Raw genomic sequence first — 17,975 nt, 5'->3', positions numbered from 1 at the left:
CCTTTTGGTCTTAATTTTTCTTGACAATCATTCCTTGATCAGCAAGTGGAAAATTCCCTGATTATAAAGGTAAAGTACAGGGGCTTCATTTCTTTCTGTTTCAGTTGTCCCCAAAAATCAAGCGGCAGAGTAGCTGGCACAGAATGTTGTTAACTGAGAATGCCTTTGGTATAGGAACATGGTGGAGTGAAGGAGCCATGATGATGGCTCCACAATTATCTCAGACAGAGTTGAATTAGCAAGATTCTTCCCAGCTTCATTTAAGGAGAATGCAGCTTTTTGCAAAACTGTTTAACTATTTAAGAATTGTCTGTCTTTGCAACCTCCTGCAGATATGGTTTTCATGTGTGTTGATCTAGCCAAGACCACTACATAGCAATGAACACTAAGCAGACTTCTGACAAAACTCTGCTCATGTAATCTGCGTAAAGCCAATGTTGTTTTAAAAGAGGTTACTCAAGCGTATAAATGAACAGCATTTGTCTATATCTTCTTGAGAGAGGTAAAAAGGTAAATTTCAGGTCATCTAAATAATGGTGCCATTTCTATTTCTTTTCCAAAAGATAGGCTGATTTCTCCATTCTTGTTGGAAGCAAAAAGCCCATTTCAGTTTGTAAGGCAAACACGTTGGATTCCTCCTTGCTTCTTGATAGTGCTCTTGATATTATATGTCAGAATCCAGCAGCAGTGGCAAATTGGAATTACAGTAGTCTAAGATTACTTCTAAAGACAATTTCCTTCCTTTTCTTACTCCTTTTTATGGCCTGGTATTTGAATTACATTAGAGGTTATTGCCCCAAGTTAGAAATTGGAAAGTGTTGTACTGATACCTTCTGGAAAAGCTTGCTTGAAAGCATGAAGGCATTTTGCTATCCAAAAAGACATATTTCACCATAATTTATCTCTGCTGAACAATTGCTGCATAGTAGTGCAATATAGGATAACTGGAGGGGGAAAAAGCTTCTGTGCTTTTTAAAATCCTTTTTGTGCTCTTTTGAAAAAAATGAGTGTGTCTAATTTAGCAAGTGGCACCTGAGGCAAGCTGGAATTTGCATAGAGGGATGTACTCTGAAGAAGGTTTTATGCAGTTTTAATATCAAATAGAAGATGAACATGATGAGATGTGATCTTTGAAGCTAAATGCAAAATACATTGCTAGCATCCTGACCTCGGGAACATTACATCACCATGGAATGCATGCTCGATGAGAATATGGGGAATATGTAGAAAGTTACCTTGTATAATTATGCAGATGATTTTGCAACTTGTTGGTTTTGCGAGTGTGTGTGTAGATCTTATGGCAAGCATCTGGTTTTCCTTTGAGACTTTCATGTATCTCTTTTTTAGCCTGCTTTCCATCATTCAGGCCATGCCAGGTAGTTAGAAAGTCCTTAGGATGCTTGATTGCTTTTTGCTTCTACTTTACATGAAGTCACAGATATATGTGACAAGTTTAAAAATTGGGAATAGTATTTGGCTTGATTTCAGATTTAAGTGAATATTTGGAATATCCATTCCAGATGCATGGTGAAAAAAAAATCACTGTAGGAATTTAAGTAGGTTTTTTGAGTGGTTAACTTTATGGGGAACATTACCTTTGGTCCTTTAAATATAGTTCTGCTCAGAGATAGCATATGGCTGCATTGCTCCTCGGGGGTAACATTCATGGTCCTAGAGGCATGGAGGAATATGTAACTTAGGCAGTACATTGCAGAAATTCCTACTTGATTTTGCACCATCAGCCATTTTATTGCACCAGTCAGGGAGTGGAGCTGTGACCTTGTTTCTGTTACAGTCCTTCTTACCCCATTTAGGATAAGTTGCCTGTGCAATGATGTATAGAAATTCTCTGCTTCAGCAAGAGAAGAGTCCTCCTTGCTCCCCAGCTCCATGAATTTATGTTCAATCCAGTGACAATCAGGCCTCTTTTTCCCCATGCAACACTTAGCCCTGAAAGAGAAACAAGATCATGTCCGAAGGGAATGACTGAAGGGGCAGAAGAATATGAAATGGCTCCTCAAAAGAGGTCAGTGACCTTTAGCTTTCATCTTATCCATTCCCCATGGAACAACTAGCTTCCAATTTGAGCACAGCACCTATAGGTACCTTACCAGATAGGGACTCTGACAAGGTGGTTTAAGTAGAAGTGTTAAGAAGGAAGAAATCCAACAGTCAACTGTATGGGAATCCACATGTAAAGACTACACTCTACAAACTGCTAGCTGGGTGCTTGGTGGGTACCTTCATGCCCTTTGCTTTGTGTGCTGGACCTGCTGCCTGGTCTCTCCCTGGGGGCAGAGGCAAAGGGACATCAGTCCCCTCAGGCTGCTCAGTCTGCAGTTCTGTACCGTTCAGTCCACAGAAGCTGGACAAAGAGAAGAGAGAGTCAATTTACAGGTTAGTTCTCTGAAACTCATACCCTAATAGTAATCTTTACTACTTATTACCATTAATCGATCCATCACTAGGCAATTCATTCTTTTCTCTGCTTCTAAACCACTGCTTTGCTATTCTTAATGTCAAAACCTAGGACTTGGAGGCAATAATAAATGTAGAAGAAGAAAACCAGCAAGTGATATTAGTTGAAAGGTGCTATTTTGAATCGGGCTAAAGTATTTAGGAATTTAAGTCTAATTCAAAACAAGTGATTGTCAAAAACTGAAGAGGCACTGAAAAAAATCCAAATGAGAATTTTTGCTTTGAAGTGATATTTCACATTTTTAGCCAGCTTCATGTAAATGGTAAAAATAAAAGTTTTGTTTGAGTTAGATGAAAAGCTCAGCTTGATCTTTCATTTCCTCTCCACCCTGCTCCCACCAAAAAAAACCACTCCCCAACAATGGTTTTTGCCATGAGAGAAAGAAAGCAATTACTTGTGTCTGACCCAGAGCTAAGCATTATCCTCTTTTTTCAGTTTAGTCACTCAATCAAAGAAGTAATTATTTGCACAGTGCTAATTACAAAATTCTTATTCATATATTTGGCTGAAAACTTTGTTGGCTTCGATTATCCTTCTGCCTATGGCAGCTCATCCCTTTTGGGCCTTGAAAAGCACTGGGGTTTTCATTTCCATCCATGACAGAACAGCTCTTTATGAAAACCATGATCTAGCTTTTACCCCAAACATGTTCGGAGCTTTGAATTATGTTTGATTATCAAATACAGAATAAGCTTTCGCACTTACTCCTGTAGGTCGCTTTGCATAATAAGTGTCTAATTTCTTTCGTACATGCTTTACTCAGGAAACTCAAACGTTATTTGGTGTAACCAAACTTTTGCCAATGTATTAATTGTGTTTTTCTCTGCTGTAATGTATTTCTATAATGTGCTGGTAAGCAAACAACGTATATTAAAACAAAGCTAATCTCTTTCTTCTATCACTGATGTGATGTCAGGTCAAGTGTAATACAAGCTGTCAAGCAAACATAAAACTCAACATCAGTGTGAACAGGACTAGAAACTCTTTGACGTCATGAATGATTTAGGCATAATTCTGTGCCAAAGCTCAAAAATCAGAATACCTTCTATGCTAATGTCATTTCTCCTCCTAGCAAAATGAATGTTAAGCACTTGGGTCATCTGCTAAATTAGAGTGATGGTATTTAAATTCAGTTAAAACAAGTATTCAAAACTTTTTTCCCAACAGCATTTATTCTTGTTTTTCCTTGCTTTAAACAGGATGCAGGCACCTTCGAGTAACATTCTGTTTTCTTTGGAAAAAATAATCGCTCTAAAATTTCTCATCCATTAAAAAGACAGATAACGAAGATGAAGTAACTTATAATGCATATTTCTTCTTTATTTCACTGATCTTCTGAACTTTGTTTCTTAGGCCTCATTCATCTCTGGTGCAACAGAAGCAAGAGAATAGCATAAATATACAGAATTTATTTCTTCATGGTCTTAATTTTCTTTGAAAAGGCTTTCAAATGGCTTTAATAGGAAACAGGATCATCCGGTGCTGAGAATTGAGCACTGAGATTTTCAACGTCTTCATTTTATTCTAAGCGCTAGGAGTAGCTACAACAGTGCTTTTCAGACAGGGACAGGTTACGACTGAGCACACTTTAGCACTCAGGGGAGACAAGAAATACCCAGGCTTTTGGGAATAAGCTTATAAAATTAAGGGGTCACTCCTGGAAGATGCTGAGTGAGTCCACAAAAGGAATTAAAAGTGGCAGATTTAGCAATCTGCCTCACCAGCTGCAAATACTTCCATCATTTGTAGTAGAAAGGATAACTACCTTTTGGATTATGGGTTATCTGAGACACATTTACTCAGACTACTATTTCCCCTCATTGTGCACTGCATACAGTAGTAATAATTTTATGATATCAGTTACCATATAACAATTTTTCATTTCTGTTGTCATTTCACCCAGTGCCTGGATGGAGCAGGGTGCTGGGGGAGAGCAGAGTTCAGAATAGTCTTATCCTGAAAAGCCTAAGCTTTTAATAAGTGAGGGTAGAGGCTACTTTCAAACACCATGTCACCTTGCTTAGGAACGCTTGAACAACCATGCTGGGTCAGACCAAAAGTCCCTTTAGCTGGCCATCACGTACCTGACATTTCATAGCAGAGATCTTAATGAACAAAGAACAAAACCAGAGCAATGCCTCCCCCCTACTCCTTTCTGTCTTCCAGAGAGCTAAGGCAGAGGTCATATCTCTGACTTGCATAGCCTCTGGTAGATTTTTCTTCCATTACTTTGTATAATTATCTTTAGAGTCCTGGTACTCTTTTGTGTACTGGGCTCTGAGGCAACACAATTCAAAATTTACTTAGGCATTACGTGAAAAATTATATCTTTTTATTGGTTTCAAATTTACCGCTTGATAATTTCATTTGATAACCCCTTTCTTGGACTGTGAGAAACAGTGAGTAATTGTTCCCTATTCACATTCTTAGCGCCACTCATAATTTCATTTACCTTTTATTAGATTCTCCCTGCAAGTCTCCCTTTTCAGGCTAAAGAGTCATAGCGTGCATAAACTTTGTGTATTCACCTTTCCTTCAAGTGCAACCCTCTTGATATCTGCTTTTTATGTTAGTATGTAACACTGACAGTCTGTGTTACACACATGGTTATTGGGATGTGACAAGAGAATCTGATTTTAATAGAAATAAGAAAACCTGTAGGGTTCACTTTTCCCCCTAAATTTTCAAGAATAAAATATACAAAATACAAAAATGTTCATTTTAATATAATTGTATGCTGATATTTTTTGGTTGATATCTTTATGATGTTACATCATAAAAGCATGAAAAGGCATCACCATAGGGAGCTCAATAAGGGATGTACTGAATGAATATGGTTAACGGAGGCTCTCTTCTTTTGCTTTTTCTGTGTATTAAAACTCTAACTCAAAAATATCTTGGGGTAATAGTACTTGAAGGGCAACGTTACTTGGTGGTGTAGTGGAGTTCTCCCATCCTGTAAAAGTGCTCATGCAGCATGCTAAGATGAGATTTGTTCATGCTAAGCGCTACTTTTTCACAAGTGAACTGCAAGGTTACCACAGTCTGCTTAGAAAGAAAATCCGAGTGTGCAATCCTGGATAATTGTGGTGTCATCTTGCGCTTCCTTCATAATTAAGTATGGTTATAACGCTGAAGGAATGCATATTTGAGCAGAGGAAACAGAGACCATGCAATAACCTCACAAACACATTGACAGGGACTGCCAAGCAAGCTAAGTAGTTTGTGAAAAAAACCCTGCCCACAAAATCCTTATTCCACATCACACTGTCCTGCAGTCTGCACTCAGCATTTATTTTTTAGGAGACAAAATAGCAGAGTTTTCTTTTAAATGCAATTTGAAAACCATAGGGCTTGGTCTTGTCCTGACAGCCTGGCCCGGCACTGGAGGCCATGAGGAGGTGTCCTGAGCCCTCTCCAGGCAGCGCTGTGCTTTCGGCAGCTGGGGAGGAAGGGAGGGAGGGAAAGGGCAGGCGTTTGGCTGGAGCAGCAGAGCTGGCCACCTTCAGAAGCGGTGCTGGGAGAGGCCACCTTTCCACTTCCAGCTGGTACAACTGGCATCACGCCTGTGATTTACGCTCGGTGAGGACCGTGAGTCATTACACAAGAGGTGTAGTTTTTGAGTTAGTCTAAACTCTCACCTCAGTCTAAATGTCTCTGGGGCTCTGTTCCTGTTCTCCAACTGGGTAGCAGATTGTGAAAGTTTGCATTAGACAGGCATAATAAATGCCAACTGTTAAAACGGGTAGTTCTTGTAAGGCCTTGGACTCCAAAGCATTTGTTTTATCACAAAAAGAGAGGCAAATGTGTGAGATTAATCACTGATTGTGCAAAACTGACAGCCAGCTTCCTTGCTGTATGGATACAGTTGTACACTGAGTAATTTTGTGTGAAGGAAAAGACGAACTGCAGTGTATTTTCACTTCAGTACATCATACTGTATAGTAACATAGTAAATATATGCATTCATAGTCTAGCAAGCACAAGTTAAAAATGCCTTAGTGTAAACTACAAGCTGATAGCAGAAATGGACTTAATAATCTCCTCGCAGTGGGTGCTGGTATCACATGAAGAGCCGTAGAAGTCACTAGTATTTGCATTAGTGATCAAGGGGAGGGCCAATACTCGACAAACAATATAAACTCGTCAGCGACACTGAAGGGCTGAGATGTGCATTCAGATGAGGCTATTTCAGATAATGAAATTCAATATATGTCAAGTGAACTACTTAAAGTCTTCCTGTGTACTGAGCACTGCATATTCATTCTTTTTCCTCTTTCAATTACCTCTGTTGATAGGTACTAATATTTGCACTGGATCTATTGTGCTGAAATGAGAAAGAGGCTGAATCATGTCCAAGGTTAAGGTAGTTGTAGGGAAGCTATATTGTATCCAAAGGGAAATTCAGCTAGGAAACAAACACGTGTGCTCCACTAAGTAGAAAAACAATTTAAAGCAAATGCTGTACTGCAATGTTCTCACTGGAGCTGATGATGTGGCTAACAGGAGCAAAAAGCAATATATGACTCAGTTCTCCACAGGAAACTTCTAGAGTCTGGAAAAAAAACATTGCATTTTCCCTTGTTTCATTAACAGGGATGGGAGGGGTTAAAAGTCTTGTGAGTATGGATGGCATAGGAAGGGGATGGCATGTGGGGTGGTACTTCAAGCTCTGTTTCAGATTCCTGGTGTGGTTCAGCAACTCATTTAAGAGATTCAGAAATAATTACTGCTCAAAGATGTCATTTAGTCCACGTGTCCCAAATGATTACCTTTCCTTCTGGGTCAGTCTTTTCTCTTTAAAATGTGGCTAGCGATACATCTCACAGGATTGTTATGATCCTGTTAATGACAGGAAATCAGGCTGAACTTTTTAGATAGGAGACATGAAGGAAGTGTAGTACTGTTGTTATGGCTGTTACTATTGCCTATTGTAGATTATGCTGTCGGTAGTGCTGGGAATGTGACAATTCAGAAATGCTGAAAGCCTAATGCTTTACAACAGTGTCTTAGAATTACATCAGTGAGCAAGATATTGTAGTAGTAACTTACAGGAGACCATCCTGAAAGGAAAAGTCCCCCTGCTAACTATATAGTAAAAGAAAATGATACCAACTCACTAATAGATCTGTGCAGCCACTGTATACATTCATCAGAGATAATGCAATCCAGCAGCAAAGCCTTAGATCTTTGTTTTGCCAGTCCTTTTTTTCCTTTGCCCAAATACTACTTAAAAAAAAAAAAAAAAAGGCAATATATTACTGAAGGCAAAAGAAACTGGTTTTCTGAAAGGGACCCAAAGAGATTCTGATGTAATCACATCTTCTGAGGCATGCCCAGCCTTCACAGATAAATTCGTCTCTCCTTGGGCTGAATCTCCTTGGTTGAGAGACCCTTTCAAATGCATTTTCAAACTCTGCTGACATAAGCATTAAGCAGAATGCCAGGCGTATTCAGATAACTGGTTGAGACAGCCAATATAGAGTAAAATATTCACGTTCCTGTTTGAAGCTTTTCCAGAGGATTTGTAGGGGAGAGTATAAGGAGGGTTGAATACAGTGTCCTCTCACTAGAAACTGTCCTCTTTCGCTAGAAATAAACAAAAAGTTTTCTTGTCTACATTTCTTCCTCAAGGAGATCTGTTCATTGTGAAGATTCACTTGTGGTATAACTACATAGAAAACAGTTATGTTTGTACATTCGGGATAATGTTAGTCAAATATAGCCTAATTTTGAGGCCAGGATTATAAATATTTGACAGAGGATTCAAGCAGATTGTAAAATGCACGTTTTGTTAGATCTCAGGCACTTATCCATACATAAGGCTGTGCTTTTCATTGCAAGCTCTTTGGGAGAAAGGGGCTTTTAAAAGGTAGTGCTCTTTTGTGTTTGGAGCATTTTTTCTTCACCTCACACCACATGTACCACATGGTTGCTTTCATGAGCAAAAAGGTACCGAAAGAGCTAGTGAACAAGGGTGATCAGAGAAGATCACCCAGCAAAGAAATCTAATGGGATCTCTTGATCTAAGCATGCTGGATTCTGTTACATGATCCCATCGATGCCAAAGGTTGAATTCCCACTGGATTAGTAAGAGAGCAATGGATTTCAATTTGTGCAGGACAGAATGATATTTCCAGTCGAGCCAGTAAGAGGTATTGCTTTGGTGTGCCTCACCTTGCAGCCTTTCAACAGTTAAGCAAAGCTGCATTGCTTGGAGGAAATGAGGCTGTCAAAACTGATACCCTTCTTTTTCTTTCCCAGATTACCTGCTCCTTGGACAAAGGAGAGAAAGGCAGCATTTGACACTTTTCTTTTTCTTTTTTTTTTTTTCCAGATACGGAAGAGTAAAAATATATAAAAAAAGAGACTGCAAATTTCTTTCATCATTTTAGCTGAGCTTCTTCATTCCTGTTCTCCTCCTCCTTCCGCAAAGACCAGTTTCTGGGGAAGGCGTTAAACAACTTTCAAAACACTCCTCCTCCCACTGGCTACTTCACAGCTAATGACTCTGGGTTCTAGGGTGGGGGCCTTGGTTTTTTGGGTCAGTTTTATTTTTGTTTGTTTGGTTGGTTTTTTGTGTCTGTGTGCATTTTTTGCTGTTTTGGGAAGTTTTTTGTTAAAAAAAACAAGCCGTGATTTCCTGATGCAAATGGTTCCATTTTTCTGGACAGGTCAAGCAAATCTTCAAAAGCCGGTATTGCCCTTTGCTATGCCTCAGCTTGTGAAACCAACATTAGTGATGCAAAAGAATATAGAAAAAAAGAAAAGAAAAGAAAACTTGATAATACTTCACTTTTAATCTTTTTCTTTTCCCCGAGAGCCTTTTCCAGTTGCTGGTAGACAGAATTTGACATCAGTTTTACCCTCGCCATGGAAGATTTTATTAATAAGAATGGTGAATTTGTAGAGTCATTTGACCATTTGTTAGGATTTGATGTCTTTCCCAGGTGATGCAATGACAGCAAAATGTTTTTGTTTCTAAACAGCAGGCAGACTCACTCAACGCTTGATTTTGTTCTGTTTTTGCAGTTAGTAATAGGAAAGGAATAATCAATGAAAGTGATATTCCCTTGGGGCAAATTTTGTTGTCAGACTCTGAGAGCGTGTACTAATGTGCTGCTTGACGTGCCTGCCTTAACTTGAGATTACAGATAATGAGCTGTTTCCCACGTTTGTTCATGGGCTACTAGTAACCGCTCTTTGTCTGACCTGAAGATCTAAGAGAAGAAGGGCAGCAGGGAATCACACAGATCAATTCTTACTTTCATCTCAGCGTGTGGTCTTTCCTTCATCACTGACTGAATGGACAGGCCAAAGAAAAGGAAAGGTGTTGCTGGAGAAGTATGGACAGACAAAACCAAAGTGAAAAAGTGTGTCCTAAATACACTGCTGGAGTCAGTGGATAAAAATGTCTTACCCAGTGGAGTTAGACACATGGAAAGTAGCCATCATTTTGGCCCATTTTAAAGAAGAAATGTTAAAAAACTAACTCACTCAGGCCTTGATTCAGGAAGGTATCTTTGTATGAGAAACGTCAAACATGTATGTAAGTGCTTTTCTGGCTTGGGATCTTGGTAGGGATCCAGTTAATTGTAAGTAATTTTACCTGTCTATGTGGAAATCAAGACACGTACATACACATACAACTGTTTTTTGCCTAACTCCTTTTTGTTCACGATGAGGTCTTGCTGTGTTAGTCGTATGTGTATTTTACAAGGAATCACGCTGCTGTCATGGCTTTTTGCTACGTAGAGAACATGCAAAACATTGGCTTAGGAAGGTAAATCTTCCTTTCCTTAGGAAGGAAATGCTTTTCATGTTCAAAAGCACAGGACTTTACCACCAGCCTGTATTAGAGCTTGGGTCTCTGTTCCTGCTTAAACTGTGCATGTACAGGGACGAGCTTCCCGCAACACTAGCAAAAATCACAGCAGTGAGCTCAGCCTAAATCCACATTTAAACATGAATACCTTCTCACTCAGGAGTGTTTGTATCTGGGATTTTGATTATTGAGGCTAGAGACATTTTTGAGTTCTTTTTTTGGACACCAGAGTTTGAGTTTGTTCAAAGCCAGAGATTTAGATTAGGTTCATGCTGTGAAAAGGTTGCACTTCAATCACATGTTTTCAGAAGGAAGAAGTACAAAAATAACTCTTGCAGTTCTTAGAACTCACAGTTGGCTTCACTGAACCAGCTCATTTAAATAAAATAAATATAAGGGCATGTAGTGTTCCCATTTGTGAGCTTCTGGTTCAATGGTAGCTCTGGGGTAGATCTTCTGAGGAAAATGGCGTGCTGGGAGGACAGTGGCCCTGCAGTCAGTGCTGAGCACACTCCGTGTTGTGTGACAGGCAGAGGGCTGTGTCACCATGTAGCACTTTTCCACCTCCCCTTTCACCCCCTCCATCAGCATTCAGCCCCAATAGGAGTGGTAGAATATGAATTCCAGCCCTGACCAGGCTCTTTGAAGGCACATTGATGAAATATCAATAATGCAGAACTAAATATTGCAGCAGTGACTCAGTCACTGCTTAGTCAGACTTCTCTCTGAAGTCAGGGGGAACATACCCTTACCGGGTGTTTGGTCAGAAGTGCAGGATGATTTAGTCAATATTTTTTAAGTTACCCTTACCTAATGTACAGTGACTAAAGATGCCTTAGATTATGCACGGTAGAATAATAATTAAAAAAAACAAAATCTTTTTCTTCATCTGTTTTGGTACATATTTTCTTTCTTTCTGGGAGTGACTTCTTTCGGACAGCGAAGCCAGACTGCTTAATTCATGGCTGGTCAGGTCTTGTTTCTCATGCACTGGCACAAAGGTGTGAAATCAGACTGGAAAATGTTTTTGCTCGATTGTTAGGGTTATTCACCACTGGCAGGACCTAATAAGGGAAGTGGTGTATTTGCTGTCTCTTGGGTACTGCAGATCAGAGCTGCCATTCTAGAAGAGATGCTATAGTCAAAGTTACTGATCTCAGCACACAGGTGTGCAGCAAAATGTTTTGCAATATACAGGCAGTGAGAGCTAGCTCTAACATTCTCCTGCTCTTTTGAAATCATTTGAATAAGCTACAGTGGATTATTAGCATTTTTTAGAATTTTTTGTTGTCATGTAAAAAAAATCCCCATGAAATCTGTTAGCTTGGAAATACATAAAGTGAAAGTGAAATCTAGAAATTGAAATTCTACAAAGAGACTAGGCCAGGTGAAAGCATCTATCATGGGGTCCCCTCCCAGGATCACACCTACTTTGCCCTACTCTGCCTCCCCACCTCCCTGGAACACTCTGCAGCATTGCGCTGGTGCATTGTGAGCCAAGGAATGGTATGTTTAGACACCTCCCAGTTAAACTAGAGATCAGCCACTGTGCAATTGTGTAAAAAAATAATAAAAATTAAAAAAAAAATTACAGAACTGCTTTCTCTTATTTTATTCCACAAAAAGAAACAAAACAAAACAAAGCAAAAAAGTGGAAAAGGACTAGGTGTTCATCAGCTAATGGCCTGTGTTTCTGCTTCTACATCCTTACCTAACTTTCCCCATATGTATAGAAATTATGTTTTCAGATGTCTTCCTTTTCCATCCTCAGTAAGACTATACAAGCAATGAATAAGCCAGAAATTCTGCAAATACTGGGCCCATACCATTGGCCTCATGCTGAAATTCTACAGAATTATTTGGGAGCACCCACCAGTAGGCACAAAGGGGTCTTCTGGTGCCAGAGTGCTTCTTACAGAGGGTGGCACAGGCTGGGAAGCTGTGTGATAAAGACGTCACTCTTCCGCCTCTGCACAGGGACTGCTAGTGCTCTCAGAAAGTGCTGCCTTCCTGGAAAAGCACCAGGCATCTTCTGCTTCCCAGAAACTGTTGCGTAACTTGAGAGGGAGAATTCAGGCACTTTACCTTCTTAAAATAGGGAGGGATTTCATTGCAAGTATCCCTATCAGTGTTTTTTCCTTTAGCTGGGACTGGTGTTCAGGGAATTAGCAGACCTTTGACTCATGGTGACGTAGTGCTTGAACTCCTTGACACACTATAATTTAAAAAAAAAAGAAAAGCAAGCAATATGTTTTTATGGAATCATAGAATCAGAATAGTTTGGGTTGGAAGGGACCTTTAAAGGTCATCCAGTCCAACCCTCCCTGCAATGAGCAGGGACATCTTCAACTAGATCAGGTTGCTCAGAGCCCCGTCCAACTTGACCTTGAATGTTTCCAGGGATGGGGCATCTACCACCTCTCTGGGCAACCCGTTATAGTGTTTCACCGACCTCGTTGTATCCTGTTGATTATTTAAGTGGCTCAAAGGGTGACAGTTCTCTGGGCTGCACTCAATCAGTGATTTGAACCGTGCATTTCTGTGACGACATGCAAGAAATGTTCACACATGTGGAAGAAGGGATTTCTTTACTTTTTAGATTAATATTTTTAAATGTAAAAACCTGTGATGCACCCTCTCAAAATGCTTAAGTCAACCAGCTTTCCTTACAAACTACACAGGTTTTTTTTTCAGTTATATGGTCAGATTTTTATGTTTAATTATAAAAAGATGATGGATGTCACTAATGTTGTCCATGTTTGAGAAAAAAGATAGATGCCAGAAGCCAACTTTTTTTTTGCTGATGATAAAATAGGTGATAGATTAAAAAAAGAAATTTTGCAATTTTAGACTTAAAACATATTTCAGAGTAGTCAATCTAGGCAGACTGATGCTTATCTAAAAGTGCAACTTTTTGTATAGCTCCAGCTGGTGTAAACACACTATGTATTAATATAGTAGGACATTTAGCATCAGAATGAATCTGGAATTTGGGAGCCCGGTTCCTGATGGGTGAATGAATGACGCAAATTCCTTTTTCTCAATGTTTCTTTTTTCAAGCATAGATTTTGTGGTTGGAGAGACACTTCCCAAAATGTAGTTGGTTATGCCAGAGAGGAATGGTATATGGTGGTGTTTTTGCAAACTACCCTTTGAATATGCAAATGTTTGCATATGTACTTACAAAGTCTTACAAGCTCAGTCTGGAAGCAAAAATATTTCAAACTAGATAGCTGATAGTGCTGTGCTGCTTTGTAATCAGAAGGTCTGTGAGCTCACCTAGCTAAAGGCAAATACTTCTGCTGTTAGTCCTTGCAAATTCTACAGTGGCTCCCAAACGTGGCTTTTAATTAAAAAGCACAATAATGTATTCAAATTAGAAATGATGGAACCCGACAAGGACAGTACTTTTTTTGCTTCAACTAGAATAAACTAGTCTATCTCCAGGAACTTGTGAGATGGTCTTAAATATTTCTGACTCCTTTTTCCTTACATTTCATTTTATAATAATGAAACTCATCATCCTCTGATGATCTATACCATATGTTAGCCATTTATACTTAGCAAATGACAGCATAATCAAGTCCTTTTCTCTTACTCTTTTTTAATCCATCACCTCACCCAATAATTAAAAACAACAGAGTGATCCTGTGCTTTCATATGTGTTGAACTGGTGCTGATCTCAGAGCTGTGCTGGCACAGTGTCTGAACATCAGCACTCTGGCACGGCGTCTGAACATCAGCGCTCAAAAGCAGGAATGTGCTGGCTGAGGGCAAGAAGGAGCCCTGCGGCACTGACTCCATGCAAATCGCTCTGGGGACTGTGCATCAGTGCTGGTCAGGTAGAAAGGAGGGAAAAAAACTTGCTTTCACATTTTAAGGCATAAATTCAGTTCCCCAAAGTGGGTACAGAGTTTTTTCCCACTTGTGTTACCCAAAACATGAGCAGGTCTGCTCCAGTCTCGGTTTAGTGTCAGGTGTGCATCCTAATGCGGTGCTCCCCCTGCTTCCACAGGCAGACAAGTTTTGCAATCCCAGACAACCCTTTCCCTGTCTGATTACTGTGATCAAAGCAGGAGCAGGGCAGGTGACCACTGCCAGTGTCATTATTTTCTGTTAAAATGAAATGCTGGCCATGCATTTCCACTTGCTAAGACTGCCTTCTCGTTGCTGCAATGTCCCTTTTGATCCCCAGCAAGCACAGAGGGTTCTGATCTGTACCCAAGCAGGACCAGGACACATGCCTGTCTTCGAGCTCTCCCTGCTCTGGTGACTTGACCACCAGGTGGAATAAAATGGAGCTACTTCGAGGCAAGCTGGCTGAGGACCTGAAGCTCAGTTTTAGCGAATTTATTTACCCTCATACCTAAGCACACGACAGCACTCACTCACAAGCCTCACAGCACACTCTTGGCATTTTGTATTCTTTCGATTTCTTCCAAGCACGTGTGTATCGACTCATAACACCCTGGTTTTAGAAGCTATCCAGTGGTAGGAGGAATATACGTAATCCTGTTGTCTCTGCCGGTGGTCGTAGGAGTGCATCTATCAAACAAAATTACTTATGGCCATTGGAGTTTTCTAGTGATAAAACCTAGCAGTAGAATAACAGAGTGAGCATTTTCCTTTTCTTCTTGCTTGGATGATATTTTTATACACTTTTATATGCAATTTTTTTAAATATTTGCTATTTTTATTGTAGGGTTCTGGTTGGGTTTTTACCAGACCTTCTGGTTGTCTACAGGCCCAGATTCTCACAGGAATATTTCCCTTCCCTTTTCTCCTCCCCCTTCTTCCCTGATAGACAAAAGCCATTGCATTTGCAACATCAGCTTAGAGCAAAATAATACCTATGGCCTGATCACTCTTTTAGTTGCACTGAAATCAAAGGAAGTTGCATGCAAAGTCCTGCTGGTCCCACCGCAGCATCTGGGGCCAAAGACTAAATAACCGAAACATATACAGCTAATTACACGCAGGGCGGTCTGTGTAAAGCCCATGCATCAGGGTGGCGCTGCCTTCCTTTGCTGTGGTTGGAGCTGCTTCCACCACAATGTATTTAAATAAGACCATATATCTCTCTTTGTTCTGATGATGCTACTTCTTGTAGGCACTTCGATCAAAGTCATACCCCAGCGCACTACCTTCAGCAGGGAGGAAGGGTGGACATTGTGGCTTATCTGTGACACTAGATTTCACTGCTCTTGTGGTCAACCCTACAGTGACAGGTCCTAGATAAGAAACATTAAACCTGTTGGTAGGAAGGATAAGGGGAAATTAACCAAATTCAAGGATCTTGGTCTTGTACAATAACCTTTTCTCAGCTGGCATTCTGCAGGGAATTCTATGTATGAAGTTGAACATAAACTTTAGAGTATGTTTATATTAGCAGAACTGATAATGGAGATGTCTTTCTTGAACTGAACTAAACTAAACAATAGACACCTGTTCTCTAACATTTTTCAAGGAAGAAAGAGGCAGGTTGTTATGCTATTTTGCACCAGGGGATAGAAAACAAGTTAAAACACATGCTGAAAGCAAAACTCGACACAAGTTTGCTCCTGGGACTGGGTGGGTAGGGTAATGAAAAAAAACCTATTTGGTTTGTTAAGACTCATAAGGAAAAAAAAAATGCAAAAGTGACATGAATGATGCCATGTAATGCCAAGTATTCTCAGCTGTTCTGAGAATAATCTTAAACAATATTGTATTTATTGTTAGTTCCTTATTTGAAAGAAGAGGCTTGTGGTCTCTAAATGTATAAAACATTTTTCAACATTCCAGTTTTTCTGTAACTGAGTCCATGTATGTTCATCCTATTACCAAATAAAAACAATGAGGTCTCTGCTCCATTTGAATTAAAATTGTAGAAGGGTTCATTTTGTTCTGGTGCTTTCTACATCTGATCCAGGCATGGTACTGGCCATTTCCTTTCCAGCATCCAGCTCCCCATAGAGTGCTAGTAATAATCAACTTTTTTTTTTAGCATAGTGGGAACATTGCTTGGACAGCAGTCATTGCTCACCACTTGCCCCTGTGAGGAGGAGTTAGTGGCATTACCTAATTTCTAAAGACAGGGAAATTGAGGTAGAGAATTCAAATAGCTTATGAAAATAAGCTTATAGTAAATCTCTACCTGTGTGGGGATTAGACATGTCAATCTCACCTTTCCCCTTTTCTCTTTTGACTGAAATCACAGCCCGTAAGAGCATCTAAACCAACAACAGCGCACCACACTCATGCCCACTGAAACACTTGCTCGTGTGATTTTTTTTTTTTTCTGTGCCAATTGGAGCATGAGTATCGATCCCACAGGGCTGGTGTCCTGTGCTCCAGTATTGCTTATAGACCTCCTTTCACAGCATTTCAGCTTCATCTCTACATAGCACCTCCTACAAAGTATCTTATTCCACAGGTAGGCTCGGGTGGTGTCTGTGCAGCAGTCATCACACCCCACAAGTAATGACCAGAATTTTCCTGTACCGCTGCTGTTTTTCTATTTGATCTTTTCCTTAAAGAAGGAAAAAATCATGATAAAGAGTGGCAGAGACCAAGCCATTCTCTCTAAGGAGGATGTAAAGTTCAGAGATGTTCAATACAAGCATGAAAGGCTTTGTGCATTCCCTTTTGCTTGAAATTCCAGTTTTAATTCACTTCTTTCCTCTCTGGGAGGTTCACTGGTATTGATTTCCTGAGGAACATGCAATGTGCTCACCACTGTACCTGCTTGTATTTTTATACCTTACTGGCTTTGTTTGAGTCTGCATATACCTCCAGTCCAGTGCAAGTAGATATGAAGCCAAGCTGCCAATTTCTGTTAGATATTGAGGGTGTTGACATAGTCAACTGTGATCTTCAGATCAAAAATACTGACTGCCACATAAGCAAGAAGAGAAAAAAGGTGGTTTGGAAAAGGCATCTAATGATTTGGGTGACTCACCTCCGCTTGCAAATACAGCATCAGAGTCCTTCCTCTGGCGCGTGTAGCCAGTGACATAAATGTCCAGAGCCGTTACCAACCAGTGGTTCCCAAAGTGATGGCAGCTGCTTGCTGAACCGCCACAGAAGCAAGGTAAGTGCTGTGTAACTGCCTTCAGAGCCGTGCCGGGCAATAAAACTGTCAGTTGTCAGTTCTGTGAGGACACAGAGGTAGCTGAGGGGTGTTGCGGAGGCTTACAAAATTAAATTAGGCGGGTGATAAACTCAAAATAAACTTTATTCCAACTAAAATTGTCCAACAGGTGATAAACTAGGAATGAAATTTGTTCTAATCAAAATCACTTAACACTCCAACAAACATTAGTAAACCAGAGGTTCAAGATGTCAAACAGAATCGATACTACACAACCAACCTAAGAATTCTTAAGCTTTAGAAATGAGGATCCAAAATGCGCAATCACTCACCTATAAGATGGGGGCTCTCAACCTGCAGGAGTTATGTTGGGCAGCGTCCCGACTCAAGGGGAGAGTCTCCGACTGCAGACCCGCTGCTCCGAGGAGGACTGGCTCAATTTGCCCTCCGTGGGGCTCCGTTTACACCCTAATCGAATCTGATCTGTGGTCATATCTGGCCAACGGTCGAGAAGTTTCTTTCAACCGAAGTGTTTCATTAGCTGAGGGCCTTGCCTTTTGACCGAAGTGCATACGTGACAGTCGTCACTACAGAGAGCT

General features: G+C 40.2%; 1 protein-coding gene across 1 annotated transcript in view; it reads left to right on the top strand.

Moving 5' to 3' along the window:
• The window catches only part of PDE1C (phosphodiesterase 1C), a 215,853-nt gene that overhangs the window by 185,190 nt on the left and 12,688 nt on the right, over nt 1–17,975 (top strand). The window lies entirely within an intron of this gene.

Source organism: Gymnogyps californianus, chromosome 2, assembly GCF_018139145.2.
Source record: "Gymnogyps californianus isolate 813 chromosome 2, ASM1813914v2, whole genome shotgun sequence".
NCBI classification, from domain to species: Eukaryota; Metazoa; Chordata; class Aves; order Accipitriformes; family Cathartidae; genus Gymnogyps; species Gymnogyps californianus.
Note: the sequence above shows the minus strand (reverse complement) of the source record. Positions and strands in the feature narration are given on the sequence as shown.